This window comes from Gorilla gorilla, chromosome 10 (genome assembly GCF_029281585.2).
Source record: "Gorilla gorilla gorilla isolate KB3781 chromosome 10, NHGRI_mGorGor1-v2.1_pri, whole genome shotgun sequence".
Taxonomy (NCBI): domain Eukaryota; kingdom Metazoa; phylum Chordata; class Mammalia; order Primates; family Hominidae; genus Gorilla; species Gorilla gorilla.
The window spans coordinates 139,967,818-139,983,207 of record NC_073234.2 but is presented as its reverse complement, the minus strand read 5'-3'; the positions used below and the strand labels follow the sequence as shown (position 1 = coordinate 139,983,207).

At 55.0% G+C, this 15,390-nt stretch overlaps 1 protein-coding gene across 37 annotated transcripts in view; it reads left to right on the top strand.

Annotated features, from left to right (window-relative positions):
• NCOR2 (nuclear receptor corepressor 2) overlaps positions 1 to 15,390 on the top strand; it is a 245,481-nt gene that overhangs the window by 38,615 nt on the left and 191,476 nt on the right. For 2 of the 37 annotated variants that reach the window (XM_063694478.1, XM_063694477.1), the window contains exon 1: positions 11,242 to 11,668. The exons of 31 other annotated variants lie outside the window; for them this stretch is intronic. The gene's annotated coding sequence lies outside the window, so the exon portion shown is untranslated. Of the gene's footprint in view, positions 1 to 11,241; positions 11,669 to 15,390 lie in introns of those variants that run through there. 4 more of the 37 variants (XM_055358336.2, XM_055358332.2, XM_063694475.1 and 1 more) reach the window with 3 other exon arrangements.

Below are 15,390 nucleotides of genomic sequence, written 5' to 3'. Positions count from 1 at the left end.
AATGCACATGCGATTACATTTTTCAGCTTTTGCTGCCTTTTGGGCAAAGCTGTGGTTCTGTGTTTTGATTTTATGTGTCTGGCCAGCTGGTGGGAGTCTAAAGGATGGTGGGAGATAATCTCGTGTCTGCCAGTGCTAGCTCTGTGTTTTCCTTTCTAGTCTTTATGCTGCTGACTGACTGCTTCTCGTCCGGCTGCAGTGGTTGAGACCACAGTGCAGTGCCGGATTGCACCAGTTGGGTTGTTTGGGGTTAGTTAGCTGTGAGGGTTGTTCTTTATTTTTTTATTTTTTATTTTTTTTTTGAGACAGAGTCTTGCTCTGTCGCCCAGGCTGGAGTGCCATGGCATGATCTTGGCTCACTGCAACCTCCGCCTCCCGGGTTCAAGCGATTCTCCTGCCTCAACCTCCCAAGTAGCTGGGATTACAGGCATGCGCCACCATGTCTGGCTACTTTTTGTATTTTTTTTTTTTTAGTAGAGATGGGGTTTCGCCATGTTGGCCAGGCTGTTCTTGAACTCCTGACCTCAGGTCATCCACTTACCTTGGCCTCCCAAAGTGCTAGGATTAGTGAGTTTTTTTTTTTGTTTGTTTGTTTTGTTTTTTTTTTGAGTCGGAGTTTCGCTCTTGTTGTGCAGGCTGGAGTGCAATGGTGCGATCTCGGCTCACTGCAACCTCCGCCTCCCGGGTTCAAGCAATTCTCCTGCCTCAGCCTCCCTAGAAGCTGAGATTATAGGCATGCGCCACCACGCCTGGCTAATTTTGTATTTTTAGTAGAGACGGGGTTTCTCTGTGTTGGCCAGGCTGGTCTCGAATTCCCGACCTCAGGTGATCTGCCCGCCTCGGCCTCCCAAACTGTTGGGATTACAGGCGTGAGCCACCGTGCCCGGAGGTGTTGTTCTTAACACTCATCTTACAGATGAGGAAACTGAGGCTCTGACAGGTCAGGTGGCTTCCATTCCGATAAGAAATGAAACTCATGACTCTGAATTGTGTGCCCTTTCTCCTCCTTCAGGCTAGGAGGTGCCAGCTCCGTTTGTTGCAGTGATGTGTTTGCCAGTCCAGAGGGTCATGCCAAGAATTGGTGGCTGGTTGGGGCCAGGACCACCTTTTTCCTAGGGTTTCCTCTGCTGGAGAGATGAGGGTGTGGAGGAGACGCTGTGCCTTCCGGGTCAAGCACTGTCCTTTGGCACTGAGCACTGTTGAGTGAATGTCAGGCGTTGGCTCTGCCAAGGGTCTTCCTTGTTCAATCCTGTTGTCTTGGGCAAAACCACACCTGCCTTCCGGGGAGCTATTCTGGGGCAAGGGAGGAGCATGACATATGGAAGCCCAGGAATGGGCTGGGATGAAAGAGGGGGCCTCCTTCTCCTTTTTCCTTGCCTGAGGGGTGTCAGCTAAGATGACTTTTCGGGGAAGGAGGCCTGTAAATTAAATAAGCGATCCCGTAAATAAATAAGTAATGAAGTTAGCGGGGTGCCTAATTACATCAGATTCATCATTGTGGATGGATGCCTGCCCGATCATTGTACTTGTTTTTAATCTTCGGCTCTGACATGTGTCTCCTTCCATCTCATAGTCATCCCCACCCCAGCTGGAGGGAGGAGGCGGGGAGGCGCTGCTGTAGTGGCTTCCAGAGAGCCTTGGTTGTGGAGGTGGTGGTGGGGGGTCCCTGGAGGGTTATTTACCCAGTCTGCCTGTTTATGGCAGTCATGGAAGGGATGACGAGGTCTTTTCGGCAGTGAAACCTCAGGAGGCCTCGGGCCATCCTGATTCAGCAAATCCCTCAACAGGCTGCGCTGAAGGGTAGATGACAAACATGGTGCCCCGCACAGATGGGGCCACAGCACACGCAGCACACCCTGGAGGGCGAGATGGGAAGGACACGGACGGTGGCAGATGACCTCAGTGCAAAGTCCCAGGGATCCAGGTGGACCCGTCTTTATGCTGCAGTTGGGTTTTTAAACCTACTGGAGCTTCGAAGTGGGAGCATCCCATGGCAGTGACAGCAGTAGTCCTAACAGGGTTTGTGATCGTCCTTGTGTCACACTTCACATGTTATAATTTATTTAATTGACTGGGCACAGTGGCTCACGTCTGTAATGTAATCCCAGCACTTTGGAAGGCCGAGGCAGGCGGATCATCTGAGGTCAGGAGTTCGAGACCAGCCTGGCCAACATGGTGAAACCCCGTCTCTAATAAAAACAGAAGAATTAGCTGGGCGTGGTGGTGGGCGCCTGTAATCCCAACTACTGGAGAGGCTGAGGCAGGGGAATTGTTTGAACCCAGGAGGCAGAGACTGCAGTGAGCTGAGATCGTGCCACTGCACTCCAGCCTGGGCAACAGAGCAAGACTCCACCTCAAAATAAAAAATAAAAAAATAAAAAATTATTTCATCACCTAAAAGCTCTTGTAAAGTAGGGATTATCATCATCCCCTCTTTACATATGAGGAAACTGAGGCACAGAGAGGTTCCGCATCTTGCCCGAGGTCACACAGCCAGTGAACTTTGCACTCAAGTCGTCTGCCCCCGTCCGTGTCCTTCCCATCTCGCCCTACAGGGCGTGCTGTGTGTGCTGTGGCCACGTCTGTGCGGGGCGCCGTGTTTGTCATCTACCCTTCAGCGCCGCCTGTTCAGGGATTTGCTGAATCAGGATGGCCTGAGGCCTCCTGAGGTTTCACTGCTGAAAAGATCTCATCATCCCTTCCACGACTGCCATAAACAGATGCCATTCTGAACTGTAAAATAAAATCGTGTTTCACTAATGACAAAGCAAGCCCATTTGCTGAAATTAAAATAGCTTCTTTCCAGATCTTCTCTTTCTCTTTCAGCGGCCCTGATTGGCTGGCTCTTGGGGGACTCTCTGTCCTGCCTGAGATAATGGTCCTTAAACCCATTGTACAGTTGGAGAAACTGAGGCTCAGGGAGGTGGAGGAGCATGAGTGAGACCACACAGCTGGGAGGTGTGAAGCTGGGATTCTAGCTGCTTCTTACTGTTTGGTTTGGGGAGCGGGGGCCACCTCATGTGCCTGACGTGGAAGGGGCTGCCTGTCCTCTCCGAGAAGCTCAGGGAGCTGTGTGCACCCCAGGCTGGCTTTGCTGGGGTTCTTGCTGTGGCTGATTGGTTAGCGTCCTGTTTGTCCGCAGGGGAGAGGAGACCAGCTGCCCCACCTCGTGGTTTCTCCTCAGGACCTGAGCATGTGCTGGGCATGGACAGAGGATGGGGGTGGCTGGGGGCAGTCTTGTCCTCGTTCGCTGTCCATGCAGCTCCAGGGTGCCCAGCCACAGCCCACACCTGCTCCCTCCGTGGTGCCTCTCCATATCTCCAGACTCCAGGTCCTGTACGAGGCAGTGGGGCCTGAACCCTTGGGATGTCTGGGCCTCTACTGGGGGCCCAGGGAGGGAACACCCTTTACTTTACAGGGTGTACTTGTGCAGCCGGACAGGGCCTGCGTTTCTGGGCCGTGGCTTGGATGGGAGTGGGGGTTCACACATTCCCCTGGTGCTGACTTCAGGCTTGCGGTGTTTGGGGCTCTTCCTGCCCCTCACTGTCACCTGGAGTGGAGAGAGGAGTTGAGGACAGACCCACATGAAGAATTGTGTGTGTCCACGGTGTTCCTGGGGGTTGGAGCAATCCAAGGAGGCTGCCTGGAGGAGCTGGATCACTCACATTGAATAATAAGCCCATCTTGGAGGGACTAATGTGTGTACATGCTTCAAACAGGACCTGGCACAGAGCAAATACCATATTTACCATAAAAGCTAACATTTCCTGATCCTTTTCTTGCTTCAGTGCTGTGTGTGAGTTGCCAGTATTATTATTATTAACATTAACTACAATTTCTAACGTGCACCCCATACATACACGCATGTACTCTTTGCAGCAGCCTTAGAAGGTAGGTGCTATTATGATCAGCCCTGTTTTCTAGTTAAGGGGACTGAGGGCAGAGAGAGGTTAGGGGACTTGTCCAAGGTCGCCCAGTTGGCAGAGCTAGGATGTGAACCCAGAACGCCTGACTCCACGGCAGCTGCTTTTCATCGTGTGGATGGTGCAGGTGCCACCTGCAGCCCTCCCTCTGCCCCGTGGGTACGCCGATCACTGCCGCAGCCAGCCTGGATCTCTTGGCAGGGCCATGCCAGCTGTGGGACAGCCTCCATGTGCCACGTAGGGCCCTCAGGCACGCAGCAGCTGCTCTGGGCAGTGTGGGATGGTCAGGACGTGGGACATCTGCTTCCTGCCTCCCTGCAGCCAGATTGGTGTCCCCATGGCCTCCTCCTGGTTGAGGGGATGGCAAACAGCAAACAAGATGCGGCGCTTTGCCTTATGGATCACACAGGCTGATGGGGAGATGGGCAGTGCCAAAAAACAAACACGATTTTGCAAGGCAAGAAAATGCTGCCTGTGAAATAATACAGGGTGGGGAGGGAGGGATGACTTCAGTTTCGGGGGACTCATTTTAGGTAAGAATTCCAGGGTAGCTTCTGAGGAGGTGGCATCTGAGCTGGGCCCTGGACAATAAGGAGGCACCCACTATGTGAAAGGAAGGGGGATGAGGGAACAGCAGGCGCGAAGGCCCTCCGGCCACCATGTTTCAGGCATGCTGATTGGGGTTCTGTGCCTCAGTTTCCCACTCTGTAATGGCTGGAGCAGAGCAGGGGGGCCCCAGGAGGGCTTTCCTGGATCGAGACTGTCCTGCAGACCTCCAGGGCTGGGCTGTTTTTCACATTTAAGGCAGAAGTCAAATTTAATGACTTTTGCCTTTCCCTTTTGTTCTTTTGCTCCATAGTTAATTTCCATGTATTTACATGGTTTTAATTTACATGCATTGGGCACGTGGCGTGTTCCGGACTCATGTACGTCACTGGGATGAGAATGGTGGAGAAGTTGGACATTGCCTGTGCCTTCGAGTTTAGTATCCAGAGGGGGAGTGTCAGTTAAACAAGCAAGTGCTATCGCGGGTGGTGAGGGTTGTGAGGACGAGGTTCAGGCATTCACCTGGGTGAGGCAAGAGCTGAATTAGTCTTCCATCAGGCCAGGCGTCCAGGGACGAGTCATTCAAGGGGAGACCTGGGGGTGATTAGTTAGGGGCAGTTAGTTAGGGCTCCTGAGTTGTGGCAGAGACACACTCGAGCCGAGTTAGGCTGTGACAGGGAGTTGATGGGTCCTCAGAGTGGCCAGGGTAGGACACGTTCAGGCACGGCTGGATCTAGGTGCTCAAACAATGCCTCTGGGAGCTGGCTTTGCCTCAGCTGTGCCTCCTTCTATGCGGGCCTTGTTCTCAGACAGGCTCATGCCAGCAGCCCAGCCCAGCCAGCCAAGGAGAAGGAGAGTCACCTGGCATCCCAGGAGGGACACTCCTTTCTCTTGTTTGAGTGAGGTCCTCGACATTTGTTTCACTGTTTGCAACAGCAAGAGGAGGTGGCCAAAGAAGGGATAAGGGGATGTCCCAAACTCAGACACAGGGAGGAAAGGAGTGAGTGAGTCAGTGCAGGTCAAAGGGGAGGAGTGGGGATTGTGGCTAACTGGCATGCTGGGTATTCTGATGGTTTTCCAAGAGAAGCTGGAAATCTGGATTTTATAAGGAATGGCCTAGTTTTTAAAAAACATTGAATGGGCCAGAACAAGTTTTCTTCATGGCCACAACTGGCTGTCACCATTTTATAGCCTCTTCTTAGCAGTGACTTTTAAAGTATTTTGTCCCCACTGTGATCTGGGTAGAATGTCCCATGGGCTGTTCCAGAAGGTCTCAAGTCTTGGGAAGTCACGTCTGACACCATTGGAGATGCCATTTCTGAAAGTCAAGGCCCACGGCCACAGCCGTTTCTCAGAGAACAATACCGTGTCTCCAGTGGGGCCTGACATTCTTGGAGACAGTATAGTCTAGTGGTTAGTGTCGTAGACGCGGGTTTCACACTTGCTGGGTTCAAAACCGACGTTGCCACTTCCCAGCCCCGTCCCCTTGGGCAAGTCACTTTACTGCTCTCTGCCTCAGTTTCCCAGTATGTATTAATGGAATGGGTATAACAGCACCCCATAGGATTGTTGTAAGGCAAGCTTGTCCAACCTGCGGCTCAGGACGGTTTTAAATGCAGCCAACACAAATTTGTAAACTTTCTTAAAACAGATTGTTTTTTGATTTTTTTTTTTTTTAAGTTCATCAGCTATGGTTAGTGTTAGTGTTATGTGTGATCCGAGATAGTTCTTTTAGTGTGGCCCAGTGAAGCCAAAAGACTGGACACGCCGGTTGTAAGGCACAGTGGAGGCCCCGTGAAGCCCACTGACCCTGGCACACTGAGAGCTTCGGTGATGCTGGCCGGCGTGATGTGTGCTTCCCGGGTTAGGTCCCTGGGATCCAGCTGGCTGGCGTGGAGCATTCCTGGGCACTCCTCTTTCCTCTGCCGCTGCCGCTGCCCCTGCCACCGGGGTGTGGGTTCCCAGGAGCCCCAGAACAGGCAGCCACCTGCCCCCTGCCCCCAGCCGTCCTTGCCAGTTGTCGGGTGCCCGTGGTATCCTGGCGTGCCGGATGGTGCTGCAGTTGGAAGTGAGTCTTGAGTGAGCAATTAACTCTGCCAGCTGCCAGCTCACAGCTGCTGTGGGTGGGGGCGGCCCCTTTTAAAAATAAAAACAACATGCAGAAAAACAGCCCTGGAGTACCGTTGGCTTCCCTTAGCCAACGTGGTCAGGGCTTCATTTTGATGCTTTTGTGGAGAATAATCCTGGGCCTGGATGGGGAAATAGGATGCATTTTGGTCTGGGGAGTGTCTTTATTTGGGGGCAGAGGTGATGGCCTGTGTCTGGCCTCCCCATCCAGGAGGCAGGCCCCTTTCCTCAAGCTGCCCACGAGTGGCTGGCTCATGGATGCCTGCCACAGGGAAGGGGATTTGGGTTCCTTGGGGCCAGTTTTTAGCAGGATCAGGCCGGAGAGGGTGGCTGTGGGACCTCTCAGGTCTGTTTCCAGCTCTGTCGGCTGTAGGGGGGCCCTGGGGCCATCCCGGAGATCCCTGGAGCTCTCCTCTGCAGCTTCCAGCCAGTTTTCTGGAACTAGCGGGAAAGCAGAGGGGCACCAAAGGTGTTTCCGGGCATGCGACTGCTGCCACTTTGAGGTCTTGGCTTTGGTAGTGGGTTGAGTCGTGGCCCATGAAACATAGGTACACTTGGAAACCGTGAATATGACCTTGGCCTTATTTGGACCACAGGTCTTCGCAGATGTCACTAAGGTAAGGGTGTCAAGATGAGATCATCCTGGAATACGATGGGCCCTAAATCCAATGACAAGTGTTCTAAGAGAAGACACACAGCAGAGAAGTCCACGTGAAGACGGAAGGAACGCCAGGAGCCACTGGGAACTGGAAGACACAGAGAAGGCTCCCCCTGCAGAGTCTTTGGAGGGTGTGTGGCCCTGGTGACACCTTGAGCTTGGATTTCTGGCCTCCAGAACTGTGAGAGGATAGGTCGCTGGTTTCAGCCACCCAATTTGTAATAATTTGTTATAGCAGCCACAGGAAACGAATACAGTTGTGAACTTTATTTTAATTGCTCATGTATTTTAAAATTAAAATGTAAAATGTAATTTTGTCTTGTTCACTGCCATATTTCCAGTGCTCAGCACATACAGGAGGGGCTCAGCAGATGCTTCTCGAATGTCTGATAGCTCCAGGCCTGGGTGAGGAACTCCTACCTGCTGGGAGTTGGACCCGGCTTTCAGGAAGTCGGTAAACTGGGCTGGAGTGGTGTGCATTCAGCAACACCATCTTTTTGTTTATTTATTTGTTTATTTGAGATGCGGCCTTGCTCTGTTGGCCAGGCTGGAGTGCAGTGGCATGATCTTGGCTCACTGCAGCCTCTGCCTCCTGGTTCAAGCAATTCTCTTACCTCAGCCTACTGAGTAGCTGGAATTATGGGTATGCGCCACTACACCTGACTGAATTTTGTATTTTTAGTAGAGATGGGGTTTTGCCATGATAGCCAGGCTGGTCTTGAGCTCCTGTCCTCAAGCGATCCACTGTGCCCGGCCTATTTATTTTCAATTGAGGTGAAATTCACATCACATATAATTTACCATTTTCACATGAACAGTTCATGAGTTCTTAGTACAATCACAATGTTGAGCACCCACCCCTTCTATCCAAAAAATGTCCTCATCACCCCAAAAGGAACCCTGTACCGGTGGGGTCACTCCACGTTGCCGCCTCCCGCAGCCCCTGGCAGCCACCAGTCTGCCTTCTGCCTCTGTGGACTTACCTATTTTGGGTATTTCTCCTGGACGGAATCATGCACTGTGGGTTTTGGCTTCTTTCACTCCGCACAATGTGTTTGAGGTTGATTGGTGTTGAATGGTGTGAGTCCTTCATTCCTTTATATGGCGGAATTCCATTGTGTGGCATACATCAAGAGAACCATTTGATATCTAGGTGGCTTTTCAGATGAGGAAACTGAGGCTGCCCAGGTCACGGAGCCCTGGGGCCCGGGATTGAGGAGGTGCAGATAGCCAGACGTGTCTGGCTCACGGTGCTGTCTCTTTCTCCTGCCCCCACCCTGCTCCACTTGTATCTGTGCCTGGCCAGGAAGCAGCAGTGTGTGGGGAGGAAGTGAGTGGGGGTCTCTTCCAACTGGAGCCGGACGCTGAACCGTAGCTGCGGCTGTGGGTCTGGATCTGGTCCTCAGAGTTCTGGCCCCCACCTCCCCCGGGGCCCCGCACATGTAGTTTCTGTTGACCTGGGTCCCGAGAGAGGCAGCAGGCAGGAGCTCCCCCATTCGCCAGCCGAGCCTTCTGATGCCTCGAGAGGCTGGGGGCCTTGCCTGGGGCCACTCAGCTTAAGGTCCCCCTGCCCCTTTCCAGACCCCCTTTGGCCCACCGTCCCGGGCTCTGTGGCCTGCAGCGAATCATATTCTGGGGGGTCTTCACCGATCTTTCCCACCGTCAAAGCTCTGCTCAGCAGACGGGCTCCAGGAAGCGGCCTGTCGGCAGATTTTGGCCAGGGGATGCTTTTTCGAAGTGTGGAGGGGTGGTCGCCGTCGAAGGCTTGCGGGATGGGGAGTTCTTTTGCTGAGCAGGTAACCAGATGCTGGCTCATTCTGAATATGAGCTTGGTTTTGGCCACAGGCTCTGTCTGGGGGCTGCCTCCTGTGGCTGTTTCTGGTGTTTGATGATTTGTGGTCTTCATTAAGTCACTCAACAAACAATTTGCTGCGGAGTATCTGGCGGGGAAGACACAGGAAGCAGAACGAGTGGCTGTGAAGAGACATGCCCAGTGTCAAACCTGCCCATAGCACACAGTCGCTCTGAGGGGGTGGGAGGAGTTACCGTGGATTCCAGGGCCAGCCTTTGGCGAAGGTCTGGATGCAGGTCTGTGTCCAAAACAAACAAAAATGAACAGAAGGAGGTGGTGAGGCCTGACTCGGCCGCTCTCAGGCACCGCTTCCTGGTGGTGTTTGCATGGGGCCAGTTTGGCCTGGGTGTCATGGTCCCACCTGGTCTCGGCGACGGTCTGGGCGGGAAGATGGTGCTGGATCTTTGGGCTAAAAATATGCCCATGCCTTCCTGTGCCTCAGTTTCCCTACCTATAAAAGAAGGCTTAAGAGTAGCAGAATCCCACCTTTGGCTTTGGGGCAGGTCTACGGAAAACCCCCAGGGGTGTTTCCTGGGGAAGGCTAGAGGGCCAGCTGTTCACAGGAGACATCTGGATTCCGGGGGCCTCCGCAGCCACTATGCTCATCCCCTAGTGGCCAGTCTGGGCGCCCTGCCAGTCCAGTGGCCACGGGCCCCTGTCACAGGCAAATCTGGTCTTAGTCCTAAAACCCTCCTGTGACTCCTTGTGGCTGAATTACCACGTGGATAGCGGAGACAAGCCAGGCTTGCCCAGTTCAAGTCCCAGCTCAGCCACTAGCTGTTGACCTTGGGCAAGTCACCTACCCTCTCTGGGCCAGCCTCCTGCTCTGTCTGTGTATGGTGGCTCAGGGGCATACCTGCCTTTGCCGCGGTGGTGTGAGGCCAGCTGGTGAACCAGGGGACCCGCTTAGCACAGTGCTGGGCACACAGTCCGAGCTGCTGGGCTCTGTGTGTGTGGCCGCTGTTATTGTTATTAATATTATTACTCTCAAGATGCTCCTGAGAGTAAAAAGGATGGCAATGTTATTGTTGGAGTTGAAGGCCAGGCCCAGAGTCCATCTGACCACTTCCCCTTCACTCCTATTAGCTCCCTGACCTCATCATCAAACTCTCCCCGCCTCGCCCCTGCGCCCTGGCCACACCAGCCTTCTCTGTGCTTTGACAACACACCCACGTGATCCAGCCTCCAGACCTTCACATCTGCCATGCTTCTGCCAGGGGTGCCTTCCTCACGTCTGCACCCCCAGACCCTTGTCATCATGTGGGCTGCTGTCCAGGGACACATTCTTAGGCCCAACTCTTGGCTGCTAGGGGCAGGGAAGTGAATCTGGAGACCCTGGTGGAGCCTCCTCTGCCTCCTGGGAGCTCCAGCAGCTTCCTCTGGCGCCTCATCTCTGCTTTCCAGAGCACTTGGAGAAGCAGAGCTCAGCCTGCCCCTTCTACGGATGGAAAGTTGACACCCAGAGAAGCTCAGACTTGTCTCTGAGTCACACAGCTAATTGCAGCCAAGGTTCAGACTCCTGGCTGACTACCAAGCCATCATTGTTGGCCTGTGTGTGTGTGTGTGTGTGTGTGTGTGTGTGTGTGTGTGTATTATTTGGCCATGTCTTCTTTTCTAGGCCTGTCACCGAGATGACCCCAGATCAGAATGCCAGTGTGAGGGGGTCACACTTTCTTTTCCTAGGATTAAAAGGAGGACAGAAATATTTGCAAGGGAGAGCCTGCTCCTCAGGCCATCTGGCCCTCGGGACGGAGGACTGGGGAGGGATGGGCCGAGGCCTCGGTTCGGAGCCAGGCCCGAGCCAGGGCGCCAGAGCTACGCTCAGGTTGGAGGTGCAGGTGCGGCTCGAGGCTGGACAGTCCAGGCTGGGAGGAAGCGGGTTAAAGGGGGAGAAGCGGGGCTGGAGCTCGCTTTCGCCTGCCAGCGAGCGAAGAGTGAAGAGGTTTTTCTAGCCGAGCTATAAAAAGGCCTCACAGTGTTTCAGCTCCCGAGTGTCGGCTGGAAGCCCGCCAGGGTTACCATGGCGATGAGGAATTATTACTTACTGCCAAGGCTGGGAGAAAAAGCTCGTACTTTTGGCTTCCAAACAAGAGGAGTGGACTTATGTAATTCCCTGTGTTTATAGGCCCAGAGTGGCAGAGGCGAGAACGGATCGCTGGAGGCCCGACGTCTCGTTCGCGGCCCAGCCGTGGGGTCAGGCAGCCCCGCACTTGTCGCCGGTGGGCCTTGGCCTGCCCTGGTTTGGGGGGCATCAGGCTGGGAGCCTGGGGGGCCTGGCCTGGCCTTGCAGGGCCTCCCGGGCCGGGATGGGAGTCGTAGTCTCGCGGGAAGGTGAGGCCGCCCTCTGGGGCCGCCCCTCTGCGGGTGTCATCCTGGGGGAAGGATGGGTCTGATGTTGGCTGTGGTGTGCCTCCTGGAAGCCGGCAGCACAGCCTGTGTGTGTGGACTCCTCTGGCCCGCTGGCTGGCACTTTTTCTTTTTCTTTTTCTTTTTTTTTCTTGTGAGAGAGTTACTTCAAGTTGTGTTTGGAGCTGACGTGAGCGAGGTTGGTCATGTGCTCGGGTAAGAGAAGTCGCCGGGCTTGGAGTGGGCAGGGAGGTGCAGTGTGCCTGGGTCACCCCGGCCGGGGGAGGTAGGCACAGACTGGGGTGGGGGGCTGTGGCCTGCAGGCTCTATGCAGGGGCACTGATTGGGGGCCGAGGAATTCATCTGGAAAGAGCCCCAGTTCTGTCGCTGGAGGTGGTGGCCAGGGCTGGGGGCCGAGTGGCCGGCCGCAGGTCAGCCAATGGGGGCAGCCAGACCCTCCCCTGGCAGCGCAGTGTTGTCGGCCCTGAGCTCAGCGGGATGGTGGGCAGGGCTGTCTTATCGGACAAAGTTGCTGCAGTCACGGAAAAGAGCGCTCGGAGGCGCTGGCCGGGCAGGCCGGGGTGAGGCTTCTTGGCTGGCCCGCGTGGGAGGGGACCCGGGTGGGCACTGTGCTCCTCTCCTTGGTGCACATCCGGCATCCCTGGGGGGGAGCATGGCGAGCCTTGGGGGCTCAGGGGGCTTCTGTTCCCGGAGTTGACTTCAGGAGGGCATGTGATCGTGGGTGCTCCCGAGGCTCTGCCCTGGGGCTCCGGGGTGGGCTTAGGCAGGGGAGAGCCAGGTGCAGGCAGCGCTGCAGCCCGGCCCCGGCGCCCGGCTCCCCACCGAGGTGGCGCTTGGCTCGGTGCCCATGTCTGGTTTGAAATCAGCGCCACCGGCCCAGGCTTGCCCAGGGACTTGGCAGCGAGGAGCCGGGATAAACACTGGAAAGTTGGAAGGGCTTCCCGAGCTCACAAGGAGCCTTTAGTTGCAAGCCGGGGGGATGAGGGAGTGATTTGTCCTGAGGTCTGGGTGCGCCGCGGCCATAGGGAGGTGGCGGGAATGGCTCCTGGGGACCTCTGAGCCCAGGCTGGGGAAGGGAGGGGGCTGGGCTTCCAGGCAATGTTGCTCCTTTGCCACAGACCTGGGTTTGAGTCCTGGCTCCGTCCTCTCTATGCTGTGTGACCTTGGGCATGTCGCCTCCCCTTTGCAGACCTCAGTTTCCTCGTCTGTAAAATGGGGCACAGTGGGGTCTACACAAGCATGGGACTGACGGGAGAAGGAGCTGCAGTTTTAAGGGGAACGCGGGGCAGACTGCCTGGGTTCCTGTCCTGGTTGGACACTTCCTGGCTGTGTGACCTTGGGCAAGTCACTTACTGTCTCTGAGCCTCAGTTTTCCCATCTGGCAAATGGACGTTGCATCTTTCCCCACCTCATAGGCTGTATGGCTTAAGGGAGTGAATGAAACCTGCCTTCTGGCTCATAATAGGCTCACAGTTGATAATCCACTGGCACTTTGGTTTCTCGATGCTGACAATACCGGCACCTGGTCTGAGGGTGGGGGGCCCCTGGGATTTTGGCATCTCAGGGCAATGGTGTTTATGAAGTTGTAGTGGCCGGACTGAGGTTCCAGTCCCGGCTCGACCCCTCAAGGATGGTGTGACCTTGGGCAAGTCCTGGAATCCCACAGAGCCTCAGTTTCCTTGTCCTTTACCACAGTGGTAGCACTGCAGCCTGCCGGTGTGTCTCGGGAGAGCCCGAGAGAAGCCTGAAGGGGCCCGCACAGTGCTGGCCTGGGTGGGCCTCCGTAATTGTAACCACAAGGTTGGATTTAAGTTCGAGTTCCGTCCATTTTTCTTTTCTACTCTGCAGAGAGCTCTCATGTTTTGTAGAAACCTGGGCCCAGATAATGGGAGGTAGGTCGAGTGGGTGCTTCCCAGGCTCTGCCTTTGTTTGGGGTCCCCAGGTCTCCCCCCATGCCTGTCTGTTCTGCCCCGTCTCCCACTCAGCCTGAGCCCCTCCGTGCCAGCCCTGGGCCAGGCACCCCCCACAGTGCCTGGTGTGGCCTGGAGACTGGCGCGGGAGGGCCAGTTCTCCTGCGGAAGGTGGCAGCCGTCCTGTGTTTGTAAGTGACACCGGATGCTGGGCCAGTGACTGGCTCAGGGCCTCCGCTCTTGGGCCAGCAGGAGCCAGTGGGGAGTTCCCCGGGCGTCCAGGCCCCCCGCACCAGCTGCCCGCTGTCTCATTGTCATGGGGCCTCTCCTGGGACCTCGAGAATGGCCTCCGAAGGCAGGGGTGTTCTCATCCATGTCCCCTTGTCGCCCCCAGGGCCTTGGTGTCCACTTGGGTTGGCCACAGAGCTGTGTCGTGGCTGCCCCTGACCTTTGCCAAAGTCCTCAGGGACTCGATTTTCCTACCCGGTGGAGAAGAGTCCTGGGGGAGGTTCAGAACAGAAGTCGGCACCAGGGCCTTTGTGACGAGGCAGCTCAGCATGGACTGGTTGTGATCACTGGAGTCTGCACATGTGATAAGAACACATAGAACTAAATGCACGCACACTCACACTCACATGCACACACATACATGCACACTCACGCACACACCCACATGTATACTCACACGCACACTTGCGAACATACACACCATACACACAGTCACACGAACATGCACACGCATACTCACACACACTCACACTCATATGCACACTCACACTCATGCACACACACCCATACTCACATGCAGACACCCACACAGATACATGTGCACACACACTCACATGCACACACATACATGCACACTCACGCACACACCCACACGTATACTCACACGCACACTTGCGAACATACCATACACAGTCACACGAACATGCACACACATACTCACATGCACACTCACACTCATGCACACTCACACTCGTGCACACACACCCATACTCACATGCAGACACCCACACAGATACATGCACACATGCACACACACACTCACATGCACACACATACATGCACACACACACTCACACAAGTGAGTGCATTGGAAACTGCTGCAATCTGCATACAGCTGGCTATATCCATGCTGCCTTCCTAGTTATGATATGGATGATGAATTGTCGTTGTCTCAGGATGTTATTCTTGGGGGAGGCTGGGTGAAGGGCACACAGGATCCTGGGATCTTGATTTTTTTTTTTTTCTTTTTTTGAAACCGAGTCTCACTCCGTCACCCAGGCTGGAGTGCAGTGCAGTGGCACGATCTCAGCTCACTGCAACCACTGCCTCCTGAGTTCAAGCGATTCTCCTGTCACAGCCTCCCAAGTTGCTGGGACTACAGGCGCATGCCACTAAGCCCAGCTAATGTTTGTATTTTTAGTAGAGGACTCCCCCCATGAAGCTGGCCTGTAACTGAGCTTGGTCCCTTGGACATCCCAGGGGGTCCAGGCAGGGTTTGCTTTGTGCCTCAGGATCACAGAGGGCTCCAGAGCATCCCAGGCTGGGGGACAAGTGGTGCCTGCAGGGCCCGTGGGGGCCTCGTGACTGAGCTGCTGTAAGGGTGTTCCTGTCATCACAGTGGTGTGGTGGAGGCTTGTGTCCCGTGGGCATGGGTCGTAGCTTAGGGTCTGGAGGGATGGGGGTGGGATAGGGTTTGGGGGCATCCAGCCTCATGAGCCTCTTCTTTGCTGTTCTTTGGGGCCCCTGATCATGGGCCTGCCTCAGGACCTTTGCACTGGCTATAACCTTTTTTTTTTTTGAGACAAAGTCTCACTCCCCCAGGCTGGAGTGCAGAGCTGTGGCCACCTTTCTTTCAGGTTCAAGCGATTCTCCTGCCTCCTGAGTAGCTGGGACTACAGGTGCATGCCACCATGCCTAATTTTTGTATTTTGAGTGGAGACAGGGTTTTGCCATGTTAGCCAGGCTGGTCTTGAACTCCTGACCTCAAGTGATCCACCC